This window comes from Ovis canadensis, chromosome 5, assembly GCF_042477335.2.
Source record: "Ovis canadensis isolate MfBH-ARS-UI-01 breed Bighorn chromosome 5, ARS-UI_OviCan_v2, whole genome shotgun sequence".
Lineage (NCBI taxonomy): Eukaryota > Metazoa > Chordata > Mammalia > Artiodactyla > Bovidae > Ovis > Ovis canadensis.
The window spans coordinates 31104698-31131450 of record NC_091249.1 but is presented as its reverse complement, the minus strand read 5'-3'; the positions used below and the strand labels follow the sequence as shown (position 1 = coordinate 31131450).

The 26753-nt window shown below is 45.2% G+C and overlaps 2 protein-coding genes across 6 annotated transcripts in view; one reads left to right on the top strand and one right to left on the bottom strand.

Annotated features, from left to right (window-relative positions):
• The window catches only part of RFX2 (regulatory factor X2), a 90650-nt gene extending 85082 nt beyond the window's left edge, over positions 1-5568 (bottom strand). For 3 of the 5 annotated variants that reach the window (XM_069591368.1, XM_069591370.1, XM_069591367.1), the window contains exon 1: positions 5370-5568. The gene's annotated coding sequence lies outside the window, so the exon portion shown is untranslated. The remainder of the gene's footprint in view (positions 1-5369) is intronic. The other 2 variants (XM_069591371.1, XM_069591369.1) reach the window with 1 other exon arrangement.
• The window catches only part of ACSBG2 (acyl-CoA synthetase bubblegum family member 2), a 72981-nt gene continuing 50614 nt past the window's right edge, over positions 4387-26753 (top strand). Inside the window, exon 1 of the mRNA XM_069591372.1 lies at positions 4387-4553. The gene's annotated coding sequence lies outside the window, so the exon portion shown is untranslated. The remainder of the gene's footprint in view (positions 4554-26753) is intronic.

Sequence of the window (26753 nt, the reverse complement as noted above, 5' to 3'; positions counted from 1 at the left end):
TACATAGTAAATGACAAATCATCACTATATTGGACCATAACAAGTAAGTTCTAGGCTTTTAATGGCTTTATAAGGTGTTTTTTCTTTTTTTCCATTTTTCAACACAGCATGTGGCAGGTATAATCTAATTCACAGGGTCTGAAATCCAGTTGCTGTATGTATCATCAATAGGCTTTGGAAGTCAACTATATTTCTTGGAAAGTCATAGAATTGACCAGAATTAAAAATGAGGTTGCCAGGGCTCAAAACCCTGCTTTGAAACATAGAAAACCTAAGTATCATAAAATAGGAATGCATTTCAAGAAAAAAAGAAGCAAGGTGTAACAAGGAGTAAGGCCAGGCAGTCTGCTCCTGAGGGCCCAACTCAAGTCCTGGCACGAACACCAGGCTGGTTCTCACCTCTGAGCCACTGATTTCCAGATTTTGACCTGATTGGCACCTAAGTGACAGCGATAACAGAGAGGGGAAACCAGTTTTTAAACATTCTCATCTGGAGGTTCTGCTGGCTGAGCTGGCTGCTTGGCGAAACCCATCAAAAAGTGTGATGTTTGGGGAGTAATTTCAGATGAACCGATACCCCAACCAAGATGTGAGCTACTTTTCTGGTGACATTTGGTTTTGCCTAGAGCTTCACGCTTGCAGATACCATATCAGAGGATTTCTATGCAATTGAAGGGTATTTCCCAACTTAAAACAGACCATGTAAGGCTCACCCACTCAATAGAGCAAGAAGTATTTACTGAATGTCTCCTCAGCACTTGGTGGTCAGGAAACCAAACTGAAAAATCCATCCCAGGCAGGCCACACTGCTTCTTTGTTCTGTTCTAATAATAAAAATAACAACAGCAATAATAATAGCTAGTCTGTCATACACCTATTCTGTACCAGGCCTTGGGCTACACAGTTATAATATTATTTCTAATATCAAGACCATAAAGTGGGGACTTCCCTGGTGGTCCAGTGGTTGAGATTTTGCCTTGCAATACAGGGGGTGTGGGTTCGATTCCTGGTTGGGGAGCTAAGATCCCACATGCTGCACAGGGCCAAAAGACCAAAACATAAAACAGAAGCAATTTTGTAACAAATTCAATAAAGACTTTAAAAACAGTCTACATTTAAAAAAACACAGTATTTTAAAAAAATATGTAAATGATTACCTCTTTCACCTATGCCAAACCTCACCTGAAGTCACTGAGCTAATAAACATTAACCCCCTTCTGCGCCAGGCCCAGAAGCCCACATGGGCAGCATCCAGGGCTGGGACTCATACTTTTCCTTCCCTCTTCCCACTGACTTCATTCATCCAATCTGAGCTGTACTGAGTCATACAGAAGGCGAGATATGGTAGATAAAGAGCAGTTCTTCATTTTCACAGCAGCTTTCCCATTAGGTGCATGGGAGATCATTTACTTATTCACTTAACAAATATTTATCAAGTGCCCACTCAGTGCCAGAATGATTCTCAGCCTGGGGGATACGGAAGTTCATAAAACACCCAGAGCGTCTTGGCAGCGAGCTGACATTCTAATGAGAGAACAGCAATCATAAAATCAATCTATGTAATATATGGGGTGTTAGTGATAAATGTGAAAGAGAGAGAAAGCCCAGGGTGGTGGGGGGAGGGGACAAAGGTACCATCACTTGCAAGTCAATGGCCTGGGAAGATGAGTTTGAGAAAAGGCTTGAAGGCTGTGAGGGAGGAAGCCCCCAGATGCCTGGACCAAGAACTTTCCAGGCAGAGGGTTTGAGGTACTCTGGGAAGGCCAGTGATGTTGAAGGCAGGCACATGGGATTAGGCTAAAGAGGGACTGGGCTGGGGGCCCCAGTTGGGGGATGGACTTCTGTTTTTGCTCCAAGTGAGATGGGAGCCACGGGTGGGTTCTGAGCTAAGGAATACACAACAGGACATGATACAACCCTCAGTGAACGGCTGGAAGCATCTGGGCATGAGGAGCTAGAGGCTTAGACCAGGGGCTGATGGTGGAGGTGGTGAGGCGCGGTTAGATTTTAGGTTTTTTTGCTGATGGCTTGAGAGAGAGAAAGACTGAGGGAAAGACAGAGACATGCACACATACACACACACAGGGCGAGAGGATGACTCCAAAGTATTAGCCTGAGCAGCTGGGAGAAGCCGGCTGATACTCACTAAGGGACCTGGGAGTCTTCAGAGGAACAGATTGGGGGACTATAAGCCCTTGCCCTTAAGCTGCCTCTCAGGCTCGCCAATTTCACCAGCCCTAGCAGCCAACCCACTTGGTGGGCTCTCCCCAGCCCTTCCCCTTATCCTCTGCCCCTACTCCTTATCCCCTTAATTCTGGGTCTTCCTCTCAAGCTCTCCCTCTTTGTTTGCCTTTTCTGATAAGAATTCCTTGGCTCATCTTGGGTTCAGTGAGGGTCTGATGAGGGAGAGTTTCTCTGAGAACCTCCCATGCTTTGAAAAAATGTTTACATTTTACAAATATGTAGGTGTGTAGCAGGGAGCACGTCATTTAAATAAGTGGTTGGGATTAAATAAGTGGTTGGCACTTCCCTGGCAGTCGGGTGGCTAAGACTTCACACTCCCAATACAGGGCACCTGGGTTTGATCCCTGGTCAGGGAACTAAGATCCCACATGCCACAACTGAGACCTGACACAGCCAGAAAAATAAATAAATATTTTTTAAATAAATAAATAAGTGGATAACCTGCATTAACTAAAAAGAGCCAAATGTACCATAAGATATGGTTCCTCCTGGCCTGGAATTTTATGAGCAAAACCACCACATGTGACTACCAAAACTGTACATTTAAAATGTTGACTCAATTCTATGATTAATGAAAGTTCAATTCATCAAATATAAATTCATATTAATTAATTTTAATTCAAATCTGAATTTACAAATTAGATCTAAAGAATGAGAGCCAGATAAGTTCCTGGCGTGTGTATTTCTGGTGACTAGCTCCATCCTGGCAGTGCTTCAGTGATCAACATGGTTAAAAGAAAAATATTAAGGTGATATGTACCCAGCACCCAGAAAGCACGTATCAGCTGAATTTCAAAGGAACTGTTCTCTTACTGGGTGTCACCAGTAACTCTGTCCCTCTCCTCCTGGACTCCCCTTCTCAGCATCTCAGGGGTTTATCTGGGATGAGAGGAACACACCTTCAGGGTTAAATAAGTCATATGGCTTGGATCACAGGGCCAAAGTGTTTCTGAACTCATTTCCTGACCCAAATCAGTTGCAATATCACAGGCTCTGGGAACCAGTTATCTTTTCCATCATATATTATGAAAAATCTTTTTTTTAAAAAAAAGACTACCCAGTCCCCTCCCATAGTCTACCTAGCCGGTTGGCAAAATTAGCAGCAGTAATTAAGGAAATCAAATTCCTTGGGCAGGGGGGATCCCATATGCATTTTTTCTCTGGCCAGAGTAGATGAGTAGCCATTTCTAAGATTATTTTAGAGTCAGTCCAAGCTTTTAAACTGGAGTTGGAGAGAGAACAGGTAATCAGCCCCTGGTACTCCCCAGCACAGAGGGTAAGGGTCTTCATATAAGCAAACAAATGTTTCAGAGTATGAAGCAACAAGACAAAAATGTGTTGCCAATACCTGCAGGCAACAGAGAAAATTGTTATTGTTAATGTTTTCTGTTGTTGTTATTACTATTATTACTATTTTGTTGGGTAAGTCTTCGTTAACATGAAGAGCCTTGCATAATGTTTGATATTTTGGATCTGCAGAGATAAAGCTGATGGGGAGGGGGGAAAACTCCTGACAGCCTGCACTGACAGTTAAATGCACAGAGGCACAGAGCAAGAAAATAACTGTATGGGGGGACTGCGGGGTGGGGTGGGGGTGGGGGTGGGGAGGCGGGGGGCGGCGCATAATTAAAACACCCAGAAGCCGAGGAATGAGCTCTCCGCGGAAAGGCAGCCCTGGACTTGCGTGCGGCACCCTGCCCTTCTCCCTCATTCCTGCGGGGCAACCAGGAGGTTAAAATTAGGACGATGAACCACCCCCGCCGCCGCCGCCAGAATGGCAGGGGCTGTTGGGCCCCGGGGGCCCTGTAAATAGCCACTAGGATCGGAAACCCAACTTTTCCGAGCACGGCAGCGAGAAAAACCAACGGGGACGAAGCTGGAGGGAGCGCCGCTGGCATGTCCCAGAGGGGAGAAAAAAAGGAATAGAGTATTTGGGGGCGGGGGTTGGGAGGTCGGGATGGGGGGAGAGACTGGGGGGAGGGGGGTCGGGGTGGGGGATGGATTATCACAGACACACACACAATCAAGCACTCGAACAACTCCCGGAGAAAATGCCACCGAGCAGTTTGGGCCACAAACCCTTTACAAAATAATTATTAAAAAAAAAAAAAAATCCTTTCGGTGAAACTTTTCTTGCTTCTCGATCAGTCCTAAGATGGGAGCTGCGGGTGTGCACAGGGGCTTTCTGAGGGGCGCCGAGGGACTGGCGGATCCAGGATCCCCCAAACTGTGGAATGCGCGGTTACCAGGAGAGACAGCCGAGAAGTGTTCGAGGAGCCCTAAACCCGAGAAACTTTTTTGGTGAAAAGGTGAGAAACGGGTCTCCGGGAAGCCCGATTCTCGTGAGTTTGTGGTCAAAAAGCGAGGAGGGGAGCGGTTCTTCCTCTAGACCAGCGCACCGACTTCGGATTTTTAAAGTGAGGAGGGGGCTACAGGAAAACCCTCAAATTCAGAATTTGGGGGCGAGGTCAAAAGGAGGTGAGAACGAACGCTTTAAACCTTCTCAATTCAGCGACTTGAGTTTAGGAGTGAGAGAAATGATTCCGGGCGCCCCAATTTCAGAGATTTGGGGAATTAACAGGAAGAGCCCCCAGGCGCCTGCAATTCAAGAAGTTTAAATGTCAGAGTTCGACAGGCGTTGCCGAGGCGCCCCCCAATTCGGGGTTTGAGGGAAAGAGTGAGACAGGGGTCCTCGGGCGTCCCCAGCTTAAAGATTTGGGGAGTCAGAGTGAGAAGGAGTTCCCCACGAGTCCCATATTCAGGGGGTTTGAAGGTAAAAGTTTGAAAGGGGTTCTTGGGGCGCCCCCAACTCGGGGAGTTTGAGGGTGACAGTGAAAGACGGCTCCCCGGGAGCCCCCAACTCAGAAAGTTCTGAGAAAAGTGAGGCGATGGGTCCCCACCTCTCCCTGACTTTGGTTAAAAGGAAAAGGGGGACCCCCGGCACCCCAAACTCAGCTGCGACTTCGGGACTCAGGGTGAGGAGGGAGGTCCCGCGGGCGCGCCATCTCGGACGTTTGGGGTGAACGGCAGGGACTGCGCTGCCCGCCTCTCGACCCCCGATCGGGATCCCCGCCGCCCCCCGCACTCTCTGGCCGGGCAGAGCCCGGGGCGGTCGCATCGGTCACCTGGAGTTCGGGCCGGGAGTTCGGGCAACGGCTCCCGCGGCGGCGGTGGCGGCTGCTGCGTGTTGGTCCCCGTTGGTAAGTAACAGTCTCCACGGCTACAGTCTCTATGGCGGCGGCGGTGGCGGCGGCGGCCGCTCCTCCTCCGGCTCCCGGCGCCCGCCCGCCTGCCTGCCTCGCGCCGCCTGCCCTCCTGCCGCGACGGGGCGGGGCGTTGTTATCGGCAACGGTTACCAGGCTCCGCGCCCCACCCCCTCAACGGCCCGCCCACGGCCACCTCCCACGGGCGCGATGGGGGCGGGGCGCAAGACTTTGCGGCTCCCCACTGGCTGTGTGCAGTGCCTGTCAGCGGGCGTGAAGAGGGCGCGGCTCGACCAACCGCCGCGGAGAGGGGCGGGGCTTGGCGGGAGGCGCGCTCTGCGAAGGAGGGTTGGAAGGCCGGAGGCGCGCGCGGGCTCGGTGCTGGTGGTGCCGCTCCCGGAAGGCCGGGTTTTGGGGACCCAGACGCCTTACTACCGGTGTTCTGGTACAGTCTGGACCCGGGGTCAGCAGAATCCGATCCGCAAGCCAGATGACTTATATTCATGGCCCATGAGCTGGGAATTTTAATATATATTTTAAGCGGTAAAAAAATTAAAAGGATCTTTGGTAGCACGTGGAAACTATATGAAAGTCTATTTTATTTTACTGAATCCAGTATTTTCAACTCCTTTAAGGGTTAACAGACTAAGACCTGTGGGGCAAATTCCACCAGCCCCGTGCCTATAAAGTTTTATCAGAACATAGCTTCCCTATTTGCTTAAGTGAGAGGTCCCCAACCTCAGGGATCTAACCCCCTGATGATCTGAGGTGGAGCTGGCTTAATAATAATAGAAATAAAGTGCACCATGAATGTAGTGGGCTTGAATCATCCGGAAACCATCTCTCCCCTCCCAGTCCGAGGAAAAAATTGTCTTCCGTGAAACCTGTCTTCAGGACAGGGAAAGTTGTCCCACAGAGTGGGGTACCAGACACTTGAGTATTTGCACAAAGATGGGATGACACAAGCAAAGTCTAAAATATTTACTATTTGATACTTCACAGAAAATGTTTGCCAACCTTTCCCCCTCCTTCCTACCCCCAGGTAGTAGGTTCAATTTTTTTTTTTTTTTTTTTGGCATAAGAGATACTAGATCAGCGACCAGAGGTTGAACCCAGCCCCCCACCCTCCTTGGGAGTGCGAAAACTTAACTACTGGACTGCTAGGGAAGTCCCAGGGGGTTCAACTTTTGAATGGGACAAACAAGACACCCTGGTAGAGTTTGGGTTTTTAGGGGAGCAGGGGGTGATTGACACTAAAAAAAGTAAACATAAATAGTCGTTTGGGAGAAGGGGCTGGAATTCTAGGAGAAAAAGCTTGTTCTGAGAAAAGGCAGACAGGGCAATTTAAGGGAAGGTTAGATTTCATTCATCCATTGGACAAATCATCATATTAGTCAACACTGACTAAACTGTCCTTATATGCCAGAAAGTACTCTAAGCATTTTTCATACACTAACTCAGTTAAGACAGTGTATTAAAAAGCAGAGACATCATTTTGCCAACAAAGTTCTGTACAGTCAAACCTATGGTTTTTCCAGTAGTCATGTATGGATGTGACAGTGCAACCACAAAGAAAAATTGATGCTTTCAAGTTGTATTGCTGGAGAAGAATCTTGAGAGTCCCTTGGACTGCAAGGGGATCAAACCAGTGAACCTTAAAGGAAATCAACCCTGAATATGCACTGGAAGGACTGACGCTGAAGCTGAAGCTCCACTACTTTGGCCTTCTGATGTGAAGAGCCGACTCGTTGGAAAAGACCCTAATGCTAGAAAAGACTGAAGACAAAAGAAGAGGGTGGCAGAGGATGAGATGGTTGGATGGCATCACCAACTCAATGGACATGAATTTGAAAAAACTCTGGGAGACAGTGAAAGACAGGGAGGCCTAGGGTGCTGCAGTCCATGGGGTCGAAAAGAGTCAGACACGTCTTATCAACAAAACAATCATCAGTTAAAACTCACAGTCTCATCCTGAGAGAGACTGTGCACTGTCTTCATTTTACAGATCAGAGAACAGAGGCCAGGGGAAAAAACGAATAAATTTGCATGAAGCAGCTTGTAAGGGCTTCCAACGCCAGCAGTCTGATGCCCAGTCCCACACTCTTGACCCCTAGATGCGTAGTTTTCAAACATTTTTGACCACAAAGCATAGCAGGAAATATATTTTACTCAGAGGCCCAGTCCACACCAACACATATATCATGAAAACAACATTTTCATGACATGATGCTTTAGGTAATGCTGATTTTTTTAGACTTTGTTTTAATGAAAATGATAAGATGATTTCGCCACGTTCTAATGGGTTGCTTCTTGCAGTGTTTCATATGATGGAATTTTTTTTTGGCTGTGCTGCATCTTCACTGCTGCATGCAGGCTTTCTAGTTGCAGTGCAGAGGCTTCTCATTGTGGCGGCTTCTCTTGTTGGGAAGCATGGGCTCTAGGTCCACAGGCTTCAGTACCTGCAGCATGTGAGCTCAGCAGTTGTGGCTCATGGGCTCCAGAGCACAAGCTTGGTAGTTGTGCACAGGCTTAGTTGCTCCGAGGCAGGTGGGATTGTCCCGGACCAGAGATCAAACTGGTGTCCCTTTCACTGCAAAGCAGATTCTTAACCACTGGACCACCAGGGAAGCCCATGTGATGGAATTTTAAACCTAAGACTGTAAGAATCAATTTCTATCCTCAGTGGTTAATCAAAAATATCTCTCAAGTGCTTACTATTTGCCAAGCATGGCTCCAGGTTCTAAAGACACAAGTCCCACACTTATAGAAAAAACAATAGGGTAGTAGCTTGCAGGGTGAGTAGGTGGGGCTTGTTTTGGATGGAACAGCCAGGGATGGCCTCTCAAGTGTGGCCAAACCAGGATAGTTTGATTATGGGGTTTCCCACGACATGGGGCTTTCAGTGCTAAATTTGGGGAACTCCCAGACAAAGCAGGAAGAGTTGGCCACTCTCAGCCTCTCTGAGGGGGTGACATTTGGGCCCAGGTCAGAATAATGAGGAAGAGTAACGGAACATTTCAGGAATTCAAAATCCCTGGGATGGAAACTTGGGTGGAAGAACAAAAAGCAGGTTCCTGGGTGTGGCTGGAGCAGGGTGAATGGGGAGGGTGCGAGTGGGCGGGGAGTGGTGAGTCAGGGGATGTAGGGGGTCATTTCACGTAAGGTTTCATTTTGTTGTTGTTCAGTTGCTAAGTCATGTCCTACTCTTTGCCACCCCATGGACTGCAGCACACCAGGCTTCCCTGTGCTTCGCTATCTCCCAGAGTTTGCTCAAACTCATGTGCATTGAGTCAGTGATGCCATCCAACCACCTCATCCTCTGCCAGTCCCTTCTTCTCCTGCCTTCATCTTTCCCAGCATCAGGGTCTTTTCCAGTGAGTCAGCTCTTTGCATCAGGTGGCCAAAGTACTGGAGCTTCAGCTTCAGCATCAGTCCTTCCACTGAATATTCAGGGTTGATTTCCTTCAAGGGACTCTCAAGAGTCTTCTCCAGCACCACAATTTGAAAACATCAGTTCTTCAGTGCTCAGCCTTCCTTATGGTTCAACTCTCACATCAGTACCTGATTGAAAAATCATAACTTTGACTGTATGGACCTTTGAATATGGAAAATGGCCCTCGTCAGACTTGGAAGCCGTCAGAGGATTTTAAGTAGGGTGGGGCAGATGTACAGTAAGTTCTCTACATACAAACATTCAAATTGGGAACTTTCAGAGATGCAAACTTGCATCTGGTTCCAACAAGGAACCCAAACCTGTGTCATCAGCATCAGGCAAGCCTGCAATTGCAGCTTGCCCTCCACCTCCCATTGCTGATGATCCTTCAGCTCTCCCATCTCCCACCTCCTCCAGTCAGTAACTCTTGCCTGTTCACTCGATGCCTGTTGAACTGTATGACTGTACTTTTCAAGGTACTGTACCATAAGATTTAAAATATTTTCTCTACTTTTTGTGTTTGTTTTTATGTATTTGTGTGAAATGTGTTATAAATCTATGACAGTACAGTACTATATAGCCAATTGTGTTAGCTGGGTGCCTAGGCTAACTTTGTTGGATGTAGGAACCAACTGGACTCACGAATGCGCTCTTGGAAGGGACCACATTTGTGTGCAGGGCACTTAACTCTACTCCAGCTTGTGGTTTGTGATTTTAAAACCTCACGGCGTGGGGAATAGACTGTAGGAGACAAGACAGACACAGAACCTGGGAGTCTGTTACCGTTCCCCTGGACTTAAAATCATGGTGGCTTGGATTAGGAGCCTGGTAGCAGAGGTGGAGGTGGGTCGGTGGATTCAGTGCGCATTTTGGAGAACATGCTGATGGACATGAGGAGTGAGGGGGAAGGTTTTAGAGTGGGACAGCATTGCTCTGGAGACACACTGTACAGTTCATTCTGCTATAACTCTTGTCTTGAGAATGCGAACTTGTCCCAACATGATGTCATATTTACAGCACTGTTTATGTATTTCTTCCCCCACTTAATAGGTGTAAAACTCCGCTATCTCAAAGAAGAAATCATAAGGGAACTTCGAAAATACTTTGAGATGACTGAAAATGAAACACAACATACAACAATTTATGAGATCCAGTTAAAGTAGAGGAAAATTAATAGCTGTAATCATCTATGTTAAAGGGGAAAAAAAGAGAGAGAGAAGGACCTCAGTCAATAATCTAGCTGTCCACCCTAAGAAACTGGAAAATAAGAGTAAATTGAAACTAAAGCTAGCCAAAGGAATGAAATAATAAAGATTAGAGTGGGAGTAAATGAAGTTGAGAATAGAAAATCAAGACAGAATTATTAAAACCACAAGTAGCTTCTTGGAAAAGATCAAATAGGTTGATGAAACTTTAACTAGACTGATCAAAATAAAAAGGAGATTCAAATTACTAAAATCAGGAATGAAAAAGGGGATATTACAAGCAGCATTACAGAAATACAAAAATGAAAAAATAATACTATAAACAATTGCTTGTCAACAAATTAGATACCCTGGATGAAATGGGGGAAATTCTTAGAAAGATGCAAATTACCTAAACTGATTCAAGAAGAAATAGAAAACTGAAGGAATCTTTAACAAGTAACGAAATTGAATTAGTAATAAAAAAACAAAAACAAAGAAAAACCCAGGCCCAATGGCTCCACTGATGAGTTCTACAACATGTCTAAAGATTTAAACATTTAGCCTTCACAGACTTTTCTTAAAACTATGAGAGGAGAGAAAACTCCATGAGGCCATTCTAACATTCTCTGAGACCAGTATTATCCTGATACCAAAACCAGACAAAGACACCACAAGAAAAGAAAACTCATGACTAAGATTTCTTATGAACACAGATGCAAAAATCCCCAACAAACTACTGGCAAACCAAATCTGGCAACATATTAAAAGATTTATACACCATGATCAAGTGGAATCTGTCCCAAGAATGCAAGCTTGGTTGGCCTAATATTTTTTAAAAACCCACTCATTTCAGTTGATTTTAGTAGGACGAAAATGATGTGATCATCCCAACAGCTTCAGAAAAAGCATTTCACAAAATCCAACACTTTTTCATGACAAACTAGGAATAGAAGAGACCCTCAAGCTGATTAAAAAAACATGCAAAAAATGCCACAGATAATAATACTTAATGGTGAAAAGTCAAATGCTTTCCCCATAACATCAGGAACAAGACAAGGATATCTGCTCTCAACATTTCTATTCCACATTGTGCTGGATGAGATAGCCAGGGTAATTAGGCAATTAAAAAAAATATATTAAAGGTACCCAGATTGGAAACAAAGCAAGAAAACTATCCCTTTTTGCAGATGACACAATCTTGTATGTAGAAATCCCCAGGAACCCATTGTGTGTGTGTGCTCAGTCGCTTGAGTTTGTCTGACTCTTGGTGATCCTATAGACTGTAGCCTGCCAGGCCCCTCTGTCCATAGGATTTCCCAGCAAGAACACTGGAGTGGGTTGCTGTGCCCTCCTCCAGGGGATCTTTCTGATCCAGGGATTGAACTTGCGTCTCCTGCACAAGAATTTGATTTATAATAACACCAAAAAGAACAAAAGACTTAGGAATGAATTTAACTAAAGCAGCCAAGACTTGTACAATGATAACTAAAAAACAAAACAAAAACCAAAATCCAAAAAACACAACAGCATTGAAAGAAATTAAAGAAGAACCAAATAAATCAAAGGATATCCCATGTTCATGGAACAGAAGATTTCATGTTGTTAAGATGGTAGTATTCTCCAAACTGACCTACACACTGAATGTAATCTCTCTCAAAATCCAGCTGGGTTTTGTTGTTGTAGAAATTTAGAAGCTCATTCTAAACTTCATAAAGCAATGCAAGGAACCCAGAATAACCCAAACAGTCTTAAAAAAGAAGAACAAAGTTGGAAGACTTACACTTCCAAGTTTTAAAACTTACTACAAAGCTACAGTTGTGGTATTGGCATAAACCTAAGCACGTAGATAAGTGGAACTGTACTGAGAGTCCAGGAATAAACTTGCACGCTTATGATCAATTGATCTTTTGACAAGCATGCCAAGATTATTAATAGTGAAAGAATATGTCTCTCCAACAAATGGTGTTGGTTGGCTTATTAGCTCCTGGGAGAAGTCTGAAGTCTCTGGAGATAAAAGAGCTGAGCTCCACCGGCCCCTGTCAGCCTGTAGCAGGCTGCTTGTTCGAAAGTTACTATGAACTTCAAGATGGCAACAGCACAGCAATAAATCAGGTGCAAGAGACCTCGTCAAGTTCCCCAGGATACAAGCCACCGACCCTGCCCCATCTTGCTGGGTGGCCTACCACCTATCTTTCCCTTTACCCCACCAAACTTGTGACACTGACCTCCCCTTCCTCTTTCCCCGGTCCCTAGGAATTCAGGCCCCATGGCCTGCTGATCCTCTGTGGAGGGAAGCCAGGAGAGGCTCCAGGACAAGATCTAAAGTGCCCCCATGCCAGCTCTCTGAGCCCATCTAGTTCCTGAGAAATGCACACCTCTTCCCAAACAAACCCACTGTTTGTGAGCCCATCCTGATTTAGCAGCAAGTTGCCTTGGCTCAGCTGCCAAAACAACCAGCCCACCTCTTGCCCTGCAGCTTCTGCCAGGAAGCGGACACCGATCCAGCACGCCTCCCTGGAAGAACAGCATCACCCACTCCCTGCTCCCAGGGGTTCTCCCTGGAGCCAAGGCACGCCCTTCAAGCACGCCCACTGACCCCCATTCTCCATACCAGAGGGAGAGGCCACCAGACCCCTCTGTGCACCCAGCCCTCAGCATTTGGATAGTTTTTGCCCAAGACATCCTTTTAAAAAGTTAAGTAATGCCATTTGCAGCAACATCGATGGACTTGGAAAGGATCAAACTAAGGGAATCAAGTCAAATATTGCATGATACCCCTTATATGTGGAATCTAAAAATAATGATAAAAATGAATTTATTTACAAAACAGAAAGAGACTCAGACTTAGAGAATGAACTTATGCTTACCAAGGGTGAAGGGGGAGAGGGACAGATTGGGAGTTTCAGATGACAAGTTCACACTACCAACAAGAACTTACTATTGTGGCTGTTGTTCAGTTGCTAGGCCTTGTCCGACTCTTTGCAACCCCGTGGACTGCTTCACTGCCCTCCACCATCTCCCAGAGTTTGCTCAGATTCATGTCCATTGAATCGGCGATGCTGTCTAACCATCTTATCCTCTGCCACCTACTGTACAGCACAGCAAACTCTGCTCAACACCCTGTAATAATTTGAAAAAGAATAGATGTACGTATATGTACCACTGAATCACTTTGCTGTACACCTGAAAGGGTCACAAAATTGTTAATCACCTATGTGTATGTGTGTGCTCAGTCCCCCAGCTGTGTCTGATTCTTTGCGACCCTATGGACTGTGGCCCGCCAGGCTCCTCTGTCTATGGAATTTTTCAGGCAAGAATACTGGAGTGGGTTGCCATTTCCTCCTCCAGGGGATCTCCAATATAAAATAGAAATTAAAAATAAATAGAAAGTTCTCTTCTAGTGTCTGCTCTTGCCCTTCTGTACCCTCTGGGTTGGTGAACAGCCTGTAGAGTTGGGATCCTCTTTCTCAGTTATTTCCTCTGAAAACATTTCCGTTGGGCTGGTGCCTCTCTGGAGAATTCCAGAACCTTTGTGTCTTGGGGCTGCAGCTGAAACTGCAGTTCCCAGCCCTGATTGATTTGCTTTTCCATGTGTTGTCTCTCCCTCGTCCTCTAGTCTAAGTAAATTCTATTAGAGCAGGGACCTCTTCTGTCTACTCTCAATCCTGTCATCTAAATCAGAGATTTTGGAGGGGGGGGGCGCGGGAGCGGGCTCTTTTCTGGCGGTCCAGTGGCTATGACTACGAGCTCCCAATGCAGGGGGCCCAGGTTCCATCCCTGGTCTATGAACTAAGATCCCACATGCCCCGGAGTGACCGATCAGGGGCGCCGCAACCTGAAGCCCGCACACCTGGAGCCGCTGCTCGGCAACAAGAGAAGCCTGCATACCACAGCTAGAGTAGCGCCGGCTCGCTCCAACTAGAGAAAGCCCGTGCACAGCCACGAAGATCCGGCACAGCCAAAAAAAATATAAAAGATCCTGCGTGCTTCAAATAAGACCCGATAAGTAAATAAATAAATATTTATTTATTTTAAAGCATAGACTTTTTTTTTTAAGCAACAGTGACTGCCCCACAGGGGACTTTTGGCAATGTCTGGAAAAGGTCAGTTTTCATTCCAATCCCAAAGAAAGGCAATGCCAAAGAATGCTCAAACTACCGCACGACTGCACTCATCTCACATGCTACTAAAGTAATGCTCAAAATTCTCCAAGCCAGGCTTCAGAAATACGTGAACCATGAACTTCCAGATGTTCAAGCTCGTTTTAGAAAAGGCAGAGGAAATTGCTGGATCATCAAAAAAGCAAGAGAGTTCGAGAAAAACATCTATTTCTGCTTTATTGACTATGCCAAAGCCTTTGACTGTGTGGATCACAATAAACTGTGGAAAATTCTGAAAGAGATGGGAATATCAGACCACCTGACTTGACTCTTGAGAAACCTATATGCAGGTCAGAAAGCAACAATTAGAACTGGACATGGAACAACAGACTGGTTCCAAATAGGAAAAGGAGTACATCAAGGCTGTATATTGTCACCCTGCTTATTTAACTTCTATGCAGAGTACATCATGAGAAACACTGGGCTGGAAGAAGCACAAGCTGGAATCAAGATTACCGGGAAAAATATCAATAACCTCAGATATGCAGATGACACCACCCTTATGGCAGAAAGTGAAGAGGAACTAAAAAGCTTCTTGATGAAAGTGAAAGAGGAGAGTGAAAAAGTTGGCTTAAAGCTCAACATTCAGAAAAGTAAAATCATGGCATCTGGTCCCATCACTTCATGGGAAATAGATGGGGAAACAGTGGAAACAGTGTCAGACTTTATTTTGGGGGGCTCCAAAATCACTGCAGATGGTGATTGCAGCCATGAAATTAAAAGACGCTTACTCCTTGGAAGAAAAGTTATAACCAACCTAGATAGCATATTCAAAAGCAGAGACATTACTTTGCCAACGAAGGTCCGTCTAGTCAAGGCTATGGTTTTTCCAGTAGTCGTGTATGGATGTAAGAGTTGGGACTGTGAAGAAAGCTGAGCTCCGAAGAATTGATGCTTTTGAACTGTGGTGTTGGAGAAGACTCTTGAGAGTCCCTTGGACTGCAAGGAGATCCAACCAGTCCATTCTAAAGGAGGTCAGCCCTGGGCGTTCTTTGGAAGGAATGATGCTAAAGCTGAAACTCCAGTACTTTGGCCACCTCATGCGAAGAGTGGACTCATTGGAGAAGACTCTGATGCTGGGAGGGATTGGGGGCAGGAGGAGAAGGGGATGACACAGGATGAGATGGCTGGATGGCATCACGGACTCGATGGACATGAGTCTGAGTGAACTCTGGGAGTTGGTGATGGACAGGGAGGCCTGGCGTGCTGCGATTCATGGGGTCGCAAAGAGTCTGACACGACTGAGCGACTGAACTGAACTGAACTGAACTGGGGACATTTTGGAAGTCACCGCTAGGGGCCGCCATTGGCATCGAGTATATAGATAAGAGACTAGGAATGCGGCTCAACAATGCCAACAGTGCGCAGAAAGGCCCCCACCACAGAGAATTTATCTGGCCTCAGATGCCAACAATGGCCCGACTAAGAAACCTGCCATTAAGTATGAGGGGAAAGGACTGAGTCTGATCCTGGTCTGCACCGTGCACCAGAATGAACTCTCAATGGGTTAAACCCTGTACACCTGGGTGCCACCCCCCACCCACTCCCAGCATCTGTGAATTACCTCCTCTCTCCCTCTCCACTCAGTTTGTGCACTGAAATGTGTGCAGCATCCTAGGACATCCAGAGGTCCGATGGTCATAGAACACAGATTATCTTGTGGGGGAAGGTCCATGGAACTCCCTAAGCCAGGGGTCCTCATCTGAGATGATTCTGCCCCTCCATGGGACACTGGGCGATGTCTGGAGACATTTACGATGTCGCAACGGGGGGAGGGAGCGCTACCGGCATTTGGCTGGTAGAAGCAGGGCGCACCGCCCCTACAATGCACAGGGTGGCACCACCATAGAGAATGATCTGGTCCCAAAGGCAGCAGCGCCGAGGCTGAGAAACCTTGGTCTAGAATTGAGCTTGGAACACAGCTGTTCCTCACTAAATCACTGTTGAATAAATGGATGGTGGAATACCAGGCCTGCAGGTGACAATTTCTTGCCCAGTCTATCTCAAATTTTTCTTTTTTTTAGTTTGAGGTAAAATATACATAAACCACTTGTAAGAATCAAGTTCAGTGGCACTAAGTACATTCATCTTTTTATGCAATTCTCCACCACCCCTCTCCCTAACTTTAAGAAAAATTATTATCATTTTGGCCACCATGCATGGCCACTTCCTGCATCTACTTCCTGTCTCTGTGGAGCTGACTCCCTCAGGGACCTCGCATAAGTGGAATCAGACAGTATATCTCCTTTGGTAACTGGCTTATTTCACTGAGCATCATATCCTTGAGGTTTATCCCTGCTGCAGTGTGTGTCAGAATCTCCTTCCTTTTAAAGGCTGAATAATGTTCCATTGTGTGGATGGACCACATTTTATCCTTTCATCCATCAACAAACACTTGGGTGGCTTCCACCTATGACTCAGGCTGCTAATGAGCAAGGGTGTGCAAATATCTCATCAAGACCGTGCTTTCAATTTCTTTGTTGCCTGAAATCTCTTAAGGCAAGATGGGCAGAAACCTCACAGAATGCTTCCATTAGGAAAATGCAGGTGAAAAAAAGAATGCAATTCTGTGCAAATATGAAGGCGTTTAAGCCTCTGATTCTAATCCAGGAAAGATATGGAAGGGAGATTAATCAACTTTGAACATTCACTGGAAGGACTGATGCTGAAGCGAAAGCTCCAATTCTTTGGTCACCTGATGCGAAGAGCCGACTCATTGGAAAAGACCCGGACGCTGGGAAAGCTTGAGGGCAAGAGGAGAAGGGGGCCACAGAGGATTAAATGGTTGGATGGCATCACCGACTCAATGGACTTGAGTTTGAACAAACGTCAGGAGATAGTGAAGGACAGGGAAGCATTGCATGCTGCAGTCTATGGGGTCTCAAAGACTCAGACACGACTGAGCGACTGAACAACGAACCTGGAAGGATTTCTCTAAGATTCATGCTTAGCCTTTAAAATAAATTAAGTTTAATTTTGTACGTTATTGGAGTATAATTGCTTTACAATGTTGTGAGTTTCTGCTGAACACTGTGCATCTACTATATGTATACATATATCCCCTCCCTCTTGAGACAACCCCCGCCCCCACAACCAATCCAGCCTTCTAGATCAACACAGAGTACCGAGCTGAGCTCCCTGTGCTCCACAGCAGCTTCCCACCAGCTATCTATTTTCAGCAATATAGTGTCTGTATGTCAACGCTACCTCCCAACTTGTCCTACCCTCCCCTTCCCCCCTGTACCCACATGTCAGTTCTCTACATAGTAATTCCATGATTTCCCACTCAGACGGTGGTTCTATATTATGTTAGGGCAGGAGGAAAGAGGTGTGAATTTCCAGATTTCAGCTCAGTACTTGGGCTCTGTTCTGTCACTCTTGAAAGTGAAAGTTGCTCAGTCATTTCTGACTCTTTGCACCCTCATGGACTGTACAGTCCGTGGAATTCTCCAGGCCAGAATACTGGAGTGGGTAGCCTTTCCCTTCTCCAGGGGATCTTCCCAACCCAGGGATCGAACCCTGGTCTCTCGCATTGCAGGCGGATTCTTTACCAGCTGAGCCACCAGGGAAGCTCCCTATCACTCTTAGCCCCCCTTGGAATCCTATTCTGGCCCAAGTCATCTCTGATCAAAAAGTACCAGGTCCCTGCTGACACAGAACACCCAGGGCTTCCCAAGTAGATGGAGAAAACGCTGACATTTCCCCCTAGGGGACCCTGCTTTCAGTCCCGTCCATTGAGAAGGCATTGCTTGCTTAAAGAAGCAACTCAAACCACAGGACAATCTTTGGAAGACAATGGAGGGCACGGTCTGGAGGGGAAATGGCAGAGTCTGTGGTACAGGATGCCACCGAACCAGAAAAGTTGGGTGGCAGTGGAGGGAACCCATGGAAAGCAGTATCTTGACTGGGTTGTCCTCTTATCTAAGGTTCCAGGGCAAGTGACGTCAAGGAGGACTCATTTATAGGGTGTGATGAACTCGTTCTAGTTTCCCCAGAACTTTCCCGCTATTAAAACCGAAACTCTAGGTGAAGTCCCTGGGATCCAGTGGTTAAGACTCCGTGCTTTCACTGCTGAGGGTCTGGGTTCAATCCCTTGTAGGGAAAGGAAGATCTCGAAAGCCACGTTTTGTGACAAAAAAATGAAAAAAATGGAAATTCCATTTCCTCAAGAAGTTAAACAAAATTACTACATAAGCTGGTAATCCTACTAGGTATGTATCCAAAGAGACTGGAACCATTAGTCCACCTGAAAGTTGATCTACACATATTCATAGCAGTATTACTCATACATAATAGCCAAAAGTAGAGACTTCATGGCTGTCCATTGGCTAAGACTCTATGCTCCCAATGTAAGAGGGTCAGGTTGGATGTCTGGTCGGGAACTAGATCCCACATGCTTCAACTAAGAGTTCACATGCCCCAGCTAAAGACCCCATGTGCTGCAACTAAGGCCCACACAACCAAATAAATACATGTATTTTTTCAAATAGCCAAAAAGTGGAAAGAACACAGATGTCCATCAACAGATTAATGGATGAATGAAATGTGGTATATTTACACAATGAAATGCTGTGTATGTACTCAGTTGCTCAGTTGTGTCCAACTCTTTGGGGCCCCATGGATTGTAGCCTGCCAGGCGCCTCTGTCCATGGGACTTCCCGGGCAGGACTACTAGAGTAAGTCACCATTTCCTCCCTCAGGGGATCTTCCCAAACCAGGGATCAAACTCGAGTCTCTTGTATCTCCTGCAGTGGCAGGCAGATTCCTTACTGCTAGTGCCACCTGGGATCCCAGTGGAATACTATTCAGCCATAAAAAGGAAGGAGGCATTGACACCCGGTACAATGCAGATGAACGCTGAACACACGATGCCACGTGCAGTGAAACGGTCACAAAAGAGCAGACACCGTATGACTCTATTTCTGTGAGATGTCCAGAACAGGCAAATCTATAGAAGCAGGAAGTGGGTTACTGGTTCTCAGGGGCTGGGAGGGAGAAATTGAGGGGCTTCTGGAGGGGTATGCGGGTGCAGGCTTCATGATGGCTGGCAGAAACATTCTTGAATTAAACAATGGGGATGGTTGTGCCACATTTTGAATATGCTGGAAATCACTGAGTTGTCCATTTTACTATGATCAGCTTCATGACATGTGAATTGTATCTGAATAATAATTAAAAAACAACTTTTTAAAGCTGAAAGTTCTACAAGGCAAAGACCACCTCAACCCTGAACAAACGACGGTTGTTCACTCTAGCTGTTGTAGGTGCAGGCTGGGGTGCAGATGGGCTGATGTTGAGTCCCTGCTACCCTGTCCTGAAGGAGTCTTGCTATAGACAGATCTGCTGTGAAGAACGGGCTCTGTGGTCAAAAGAGCCCAGCGGCCAGCAGCTTATTCAAGGCCCTGAGAAGTCCTGCAACGGCATCCGAGTTATGATCCCAATCTTTGGAACCATTCAAAGTCCTGGACATTAGCTGCATGCTCGGGGGCAAAATCACATAGCCCTGTAAACACTAGTCTCCTCTTTTGTAGAGAAAGATTTCCGATGAAAACCTACGTCGTGAGGGCGTCATGAGGATTCAGTGGGATGAGCTCTGGAAGGTGCTAGGGATCCTGAAGGTGCACAAGAGCTATCATTATTATTAGAAAAAAAAAAACAAACAAACAAACGGAAGCATTAGTAAAAAGGTTAATTCTATCTAACTGGCATTTTCCAAACCTATTAAATCAAGTGACCTATTTTCCCCTCATAATATCGACTAACACCCCTCACCTTGGGAAATGCAATTTACTATTAGGAATTGTCCTGGTGAGGGGATAGATAAATTAAGAGGTTGCTGTTAACACATACACACTGTGTGCATGCGTGCTCAGACTCTTTGCAACCCTATGGACTGTAGCCCACCAGGCTCCTCTGTCCATGCAGATTCTCCAGGCAAGAATGCTGGAGTGGGTTGCCATGACCTCCTCCAGGGGACCTTCCTAACCCAGAGATCGAACCTGCATCTCCTGTGTCTTCTGTATTGCAGGTGGATTCTTTACCATTAAGCCACCAAGGAAACCCATCATATACACATTACTATACTTTAAATGGATGACCAACAAGGACCTACTGTATAGCACAGAGACCTACACTCAATATTTTGTAATAACCTACTATAAGGGAAAAGAATCTAGAAAATATACAAACGTATAATTGAATCTTCGCTGTTGACCTGCACTGAACACACTATTGTAAATAAATTATATTAATACTTCAATAAAAAAATAAAATCAAAAAGAAAGGAAAAAAAAGAGCTGTTCTGGTATCATTTCCAAGGAGGGCTTCCCAGGTTGTGCAGTGGTAAAGAATTTGCCTACTAATGCAGGAGATGCAAAAGACATGGGCTCAATCCTTGGGTCGGGAAGATCCCTTGGAGGAGGGAATGGCAACCCACTCCAGTATTCTTGCCTGGAGAATCCCATGGACGGAGGAGCCTGGGGGGCTTCGGTCCATAGGGTTGTAAAGTCAGACATGACTGAGTGACTGAGCACAGCACAGCACTTCCAAGAAGGTGGCTGCGAAATAAACTTCTTTGCCTCAAACAATCCCACGATGAAGCTGCAGATGTGAAAACACAGGATTAGGTGTCTGGGTCTGGGGTTAGACTGGTGAAAGGGGAGCAGTTTGAATTCAAGGCAGGGGGCACCACAGAACACTTGGTCTCCTAGAACCACAGTTTAAAACCTCAGCACCGAATGCTTCCAAAGACAAGTCTTTTCCACCTGGAACAGTCTATGACTAGAAACATCGCATTTTAAGATGTGGCACTGAGACCAAAAGGAACAGTCTAGACAGCGACCAGTACAGGACTGATTGAATGAAGCAGCCTTCAGCTAAGCAGCAGGCCAGTATACAGCCATGAAGAAGGGTGAGACATAGCAGTGTGGGCAGGTGTTGGAGAAGGCTGTGATTTACATATTAAATGACAAAAAAGTAAGCACGGAACATTACACTCTGTTGACAGTGTTTTTAAAAGAGTATATTTGTTTCAAAGGGGGATAAACTTAAACACATATTACCTTTTAAAGTAAATACGTAAACATTTATTGAGTGCTTACGATGTGCCAGGTAATTCCCTATCATTTGTCAATATATTCTCAATTCTTCTCCACGATAACTCGTATTATTAGTCCTATATGTTACATATGAGTTATCTCTTGCTGCACAACAAATCATCCCCAGATTTAGCAGCTTAAAATGATAAACATTCATGATCTCAGATGGTTACTGTAGGTCAGGAATCTGGATGCAGCTTCTCTGGGTGCTTCTAGTTCAGTCTCTCAGAAGGTTGTGGACAAGTTGTCGGCTGGTCTTATCTGAAGACTCGAGTGGAGAAAGATTCTTACTTTCTTTTTCCTTTCCTTCCTTCCCTCCCCCTCTTTCTTTCCTTCCTCCCACCCATTTTGTTCTTCCTTTCTTTCTCTCTTCCTTTTCTTTCTAAAATTGTGGTAAAAACACTTAACAAGATATATCCTCCTGACAAAAGTTCAAGCTTATGACAGAGAACTGTTAACTGCAGGTGCCACACCGTTCAGCAGATCTCTGGAACTTATTCATTTCGAAACACTGAAACCTTACACCCATCCGACAGCGCCTCCCCATGGGGAAGAACTCACCTCTAAGGTCACTCATGTAGTCGTTAGCAGGTCTCAGCTGCTCAAGGGCTACTGGCTAGAGACTTCTGTTCTTCACCCCATGGGCTGTTTAACAAGGAGCTTGTGTGTCCTTTTGACGTGACATCAGGGACCAGGAAGTTGGCACCGCCATGCACTTGAGACAGAAGCCACTGTCTTTTGTCACTTAAGCTCAGCAGTGACAACATCTCATCAGTTTTTTTTTTTTTTTTAGCTTAAATTTTTTATTTATTTATTTGGCTGCTGCAGGTCTTAGTTGCAGCATGGAGTATCTTTGACCTTCGTTGTTGATGTGGGATCTAGTTGCAGCATGTGGAATCTAGTTCCCTGACCGGGGATTGAACCTGGTCCCCCTGCACTGGCAGCATGGAGACTTGGGCACTGGGCCACCAGGGAAGTCCCTCATCAGTTCTGATATCATTGTAAGAAGGGGGTCAGCAAGTCTAGCCCACACTTGCAGGGAGATGATTACATAAGGAAGTAGATATGATGAAGTGGGGATTGCTGAGGGCTGTCTTCTTGGGGATGCCTTTTAGAAGCTGACAACCACTCCGGGGGTGGGGTACAGAAGTGTTCAGTCAAACTCATAGAGTCAGCTAATAAACTGCAGAGTTGGGATCTGAACCAGGAGGTCTGGTTTTGACACCCATATGCTTGACCTCCAACCTTTCCTGTATCTCGTCCATGCTCTGATGCAGCACACTTATATACGCAGAGAATATTCCAGAGAATATGCAGAGAAAAGACAATCAATATAAACTAAGAATACACATGAAATGGAATTAAAAGACGCTCGCTCTTTGGAAGAAAACCTATGACAAACCTAGACAGCATATTAAAAGCAGAGATATCACTTTGCCAGCAAAGGTCCATGTAGTCAAAACTGTCAAAGCTACAGTTTTTCCAGTAGTCATGTACAGATGTGAGAGCTGGACCATAAAGAAGGCTGAGTGCCAAAGAATGTATGCTTTTGAACTGTGGTGTTGGAGAAGACTCTTGAGAGTCCCTTGGACTGCAAGGAGATCCAACCAGTCAATCCTAAAGGAAACCAACCCTGAATACTCACTGGAAGAACTGATGCTGAAGCTGAAGCTCCGATACTTGGGCCACCTGATGTGAAGAGCCGACTCTTTGGAAAAGACTCTAATCCTGGGAAATATTGAGGGCAGGAGGAGAAGGGGGTGACAGAGGGGGAGATGGTTGGATGGCATCATCGATTCAGTGGACATGAGTTTGAGCAAACTCTGGGAGATGGTAAGGGACAGGGAAGCCTGGCAAGCTACAGTCCATGGGGTCTCAAAGAGTTGGACATAACTAAGCAAATGAACAGTAACAAAGAATACACATAACAGGAAAAGGGAAGATTAGATCTTCTCTGCAGATCCTTTCACCCTACTGAGGCTGTCTGCTTTGTATGTGTTTACCAAAAATGCAAGTATTACTTTTCCAATCTATTTTCTTTTTTAGTAAAAAAACCCCCAGAGGCATAATAAAATGAAAGGATATTTTCTGCTCAAATATAAAACAAAAATTGAACCAAAACAAAATAAAACAAAACAAAAAGGTCAACCACATGTTTACAAGAAAAGAATTAGCCAGAAAAACCACAAAACCACTAAAAACTAGATGCGTCCAAGAATGGTACGAAAATACATCCTCCTGGGAGCTTTCCATATCTCCTGGAGAGCATTTAGCCTACGGGGTTGTGAAAACTTTTCTCCTCCCCTCCCAGACGGAATTCTTCCTAATTGACTGCTTTTATTTAGCTAATGACTGTTAATTGACCGGCACTGTTAGAACTTTAAAGGCTGTTGAAGCTTTGGTGGATGGTTTTGAGAGCCACTGATTGGGTGCAGACTTGAGTGTGAGCATCTGATCCTTTCAAGGGTAGCGTGAAAGGGCAATTTCCATAATGACTGGGCTTCTGATTGCTGAATTTTGTGCACGCAGCACCTGCGTGTTGCGAAGATCTTCATTTTTCTCCTGGCTTTCTTGCCGCCTGTCACATTTCTCCAAGACACCAAGTCATTTCCGGGGCAAACTGCTGTGACCTTGAACAGCCTTAGAAGGGGCAGGCTGAATATGCATGCAACAACATTTAAAAAAAAAATAATCCCGTGTTTTCAGCCAACTGCATGAACCACTTCCAGGCAACAGGGAAACAGGGCAATAGAATGGCTGTACCTATGTTCCATAGTGACTGCCAGTGGATGGAAGAAGGAAAGAAAAGGGGGATGAAAAGAGAAAAAGATGAACTAGAGGAAAATGAAAGGGGAAAGGAATGAGAGCGAAAGAATTTTAAAAAAATCAGGAAGAGAAACACTTCAGTGACACAAACTGTCAAGCACTCTTACTGTCCACTTTATAAAAATGAACCTAAGAACCAAATATTCTTAGCTTACACTTCCCTTGGTCCAGTGGTTAAGAGTCCACCTGTCAATGCTGGGGACACGAGTTGGATTCCTGGTCCGGAGGGAGAGACCCCACATGCTGCGGGGCAACTAAGTATGTGCATCACAACTACTGAGCCTGGGAGCTGCAAGTACTGAGTCCACGCCTGCAACTACTGAAGCTCGTGTTTCCTAGAGCCCGCGCTCAACAACAGGAGAAGCCACCGCGATGGGAAGCCTGTGCATCGTGACTGGAGAGTAACCACCTCTTCCTGCAATAAGAGAAAAGTCCTCGAAGCAACAAAGACCCAGTGCTGCCATAAATAAAGAAATAAAAATTCTTAGCTTGATTGCAACTGTACAAGTTGTAACAGTAATGTGGGTTGATGAATCAGAACTCCACTTCTGAACATATATGTGTCTTTCAGGAAATTATATTGATACGAGGTCTGCATAAGATTTTGGAAGGACAGTCTGAGGCAGGGGACTTGGCAGTTCCTTCACATCTTCATGAAGGACGCCGATCATCCACATTATTCAGGGAATATCGCCCAGCCAATATCAACTCTTCCATGTTCATCATTGACTGGAGGAAACCATGAATTGGGAAAAAAGAGTATGGAACAGCATAAATTATGTGAATGGGTTTATGGAAGGAGCTATTCGTATGTGTGCATTTGGCTTCCCTCTGTATTTTGGCCCACCTGACCTGCCTCCTGAGAAATCTGTATGGTCAAGAAGCAACAGTTAGAACTAGACTTGGAACAACAGACTGGTTCCAAATCAGGAAAGGAGTACATCAAGGGTGTATATTTTCACCCCGTTTATTTAACTTATATGCAGAGTACATCATGCGAAATACTGGGCTAGATGAAGGACAAGCTGGAATCAAGACTGTCAAGAGAAATATTAATAACCTCAAGTATGCAGATGACACCACACTTATGGCAGAAAGCGAAGAAGAACTAAAGAGCCTCTTGATGAAAGTGAAAGAGGAGAGTGAAAAAGCTGGCTTAAAGCTTAACATTCATAAAACTAAGATCATGGCATCCAGTCCCATCACTTCATGGCCAATAGACAGGGAAACAATGGAAACAGTGACAGACTTTATTTTGGGGGCTCCAAAATCACTGCAGATGGTGATTGCAGCCATGAAATTAAAAGAAGCTTGCTCCTTGGAAGAAATGCTATGAGCAACCCAGACAGCATATTAAAAAGCAGAGGCATTACTTTACCAACAAAGGTCCATCTAGTCAAAACTATGGTTTTTCTAGTAGTCATATATGGATGTGAGAGTTGGACTATAAAGAAAGCTGAGTGCCAAAGAATTGATGCTTTTGAAGTGTGGTGTTGGAGAAAATTCTTGAGAGTCCCTTGGACTGCAAGGAGATATAACCAATCCATCCTAAAGGAAATCAGTCCTGAATATTCATTGGAAGGACTGATGCTGAAGCTGAAACTCCAATACTCTGGCCACCTGATGCAAAGAACTGACTCACTGGAAAAGACCCAGATCCTGAGAAAGACTGAAGGTGGGAGGAGAAGGGGATGACAGAGGATGAGATGGTTGGATGGTATCACCAACTCGATGGATGTGAATTTGAGCAAGCTCCAGGGGTTGGTGATGAACAGGGATGCCTGGCGTGCTACAGTCCATGGGGTCACAAAGAGTCGGACAAGACTGAGCAACTGAACTGATGCTCCTGTGTGTGTTTGTTTTTTTCCTCCAGACAATGACTGTTTCAGAATATCCACTTTTCATGCTCAGGGAAGTCCACCCTGAGGTTAAAAACAAAGATGTAATATAATTTCTGAAGTTCTTAAAGTTATGGTGGATTCCGGTCTTCTCCTAGATTTTCAATTTATGAAGCAGTTAGTTCACATCAGGATGTATTTTTTTACACTGTTATGAGGATAGGTAATGAAATATTAATTCACGTAATGATACAGATGAAAATCGTCAGAGAGCAAGGCCATAACAGGAAGTCAGAGGATAAAGTCTAAGACAGAGGTCAGAAGGATACAGACACCGCAGAGTTCACAGCAGCACTGTTTACAATACCCAGAACATGAAAGCAACCTAAGTGCCCATGGACAGAGGAATGGATAAAGAAGATATAGTACATATATATGATGTAATATTATTCAGCTGTAAAAAGGAAAAAAAGAAAGGGTGCCATTTGCAGCAACATGGATGGACCTAGAGACTGTCATACTAAGTGAAGTAAGTCAGAGAAAGATAAGTATCAGGTCGCTTATATGCGAAATCTAAAAAAATGACACAAATGAGCTTATTTACAAAACAGAAATAGTCACAGACATAGAGAACAAGCTTCCAGTCCTGACAAGCATACAGTTATATATATATACAACTGAATCACTCAGCTCTACACCTGAAACTAACACACTACTGTAAATCAACTATATTCCAATATTAAATGAAAAACTAAATTTAAAAAA